Here is a 1,904-nt window from a genome sequence, read left to right on the forward strand (position 1 = left end):
AACTTGCAAATAAATTTGTAGAATGACCCTTGCGTATGCTGGAATGGATCATAGTATCCTCACGTGGAATCGAGTACGAGCATACCTTTGCAGTAATGGATTTTGGAAAGAGAAACAATTTTCATGTCATTTTAGGGCAGCCATTCATGTGTCAACTCAAAGTGGTGCAAGATTGGGGCTATGACCACCTCTACTTGTAGCATAAGGGTGTTACCATGAGGGTCAACATTAAGGACCATAGTTATGGAGATGTTAATCAAACCCCTGGGAGGACTTTGACTCATCTACGGCAAATGAAAATGAAATACCTGCATGGTTTCACAACAAAGTAAATATTTGGATTTGTGGAGCATCCGAAAGTGGAAGCCTGAGGAAAGAAGATTGCATCCTAGAGAGACCAATGGAAGATTCAAGAACCATTCTCAAAACATTATTTTGAACCTTTTGGTTGGAACCAAATAATGGTTACTCTAGATGTGTGCATAAACAAAATAACTCCTACAAAATTTTGTGATGAGAAGGGCTTTGACATAGCTCCCTATTATATGATAAATGTGTTGAAAGAAGTAGCTAATGAACACTGTGAGTATGAAAGCAGAACATGCAATACAAACAATTGTGGCATGAATTATGATGCAAAAGCACAAATGAAGGAGCAACCACAAGAATATGTCATTATTGAAATACCTGAAGAATTGAAAAGAATTGTTTCAAATAAGACGACTCTTGAAAAAGCACAGTTGAAACCGGATGAAGAATCAAGTTCCACATTGGTGAATGTTCAACAAACTCAAGATCAGGTGAAGAACGCGAGTACGACAAAAGATCAATCGTCTCCTACAATGATAAAATTTAGTGTATGTGGATAAACATGACTTAAAATCACATGTTTAGCTGTGATAGAGCAACAACGAATCTAATGTCTTATGGCATAATGATGGGAAAGCCACTGTTAGCAACAAGCTAACTTGGATAACTCGGATAACATTTTTTGAAGCTTTTATTATAAAAACACTTATTAGTTTGATGAATCAGGAATGTTGTAACTCCTACTTTCCAGATAAACAATGTGATTGATGAGCCGAAGCTACAAGCTTCCAGATTGTATCAACTTGTCTTTAGTTAGAGCTCCCAGATTATTAGTTTTAACCACAAAAACCTTGGCTAAGGTAAAAAAGCCAATTTTGTTAAGTATTTGATAAGTTTTTGGATAATAGAAACACAGCATGAGCTAAGGGTGCTCACTTCTTTCCTTCTTGCACTTCCTACTCCCTTCCCAGTTGTTACATTGCAATGCCGTCTATTGCATTGCAACCGCAAGTAAGAGCTCTACGCATTGACATAAGCATTTCATGGTAATCCGTAGCTTTTGGCGTCGCCAACCCGCGGCCTAATTTCATCATAAGTAGGAATTAAGCTTCAAAATCATAAACTAAGTATAGGCGGGGTATTGGGGTATCATTGCTAAGTATTTAGATGCATTCTGGGTCGAAAACAACTAGGTCCAAAACTCACTGCTGTTAATAATTGTGATTTTTGCACTTGGTGTAAACTGAGATTTGAGACCATAAGCATGTGCGCTTAGGTCTTATAAACATGTCTTAGAAGTTTTGTAACGTTTGGATGTCGTTTGATACTGTAACGGATGTGATTTGTTTGCCCCGATGAGCGACTAGCTTTTGGTGATTTCTGTCATTTGAGTGTAGCTTGAGCTAGATGTAAGTTGTTTGTTGTTTTCCAAGAGATTGACAACCTCTTGTAGCCTCTGTGCACTAGTCGAGTCAGATTCGCCCCATGGATTGACAATTATATTCGTGGTTCTTGCTATGTTTGCAATAAGATAGGAGTGAGGTTAGACATCCGTCCCACATTTGGCGCTACTACAGGGGAACGAAGAGACCTAA

This window comes from Adiantum capillus-veneris, chromosome 3 (genome assembly GCF_014529385.1).
Source record: "Adiantum capillus-veneris isolate H3 chromosome 3, ASM1452938v2, whole genome shotgun sequence".
Lineage (NCBI taxonomy): Eukaryota > Viridiplantae > Streptophyta > Polypodiopsida > Polypodiales > Pteridaceae > Adiantum > Adiantum capillus-veneris.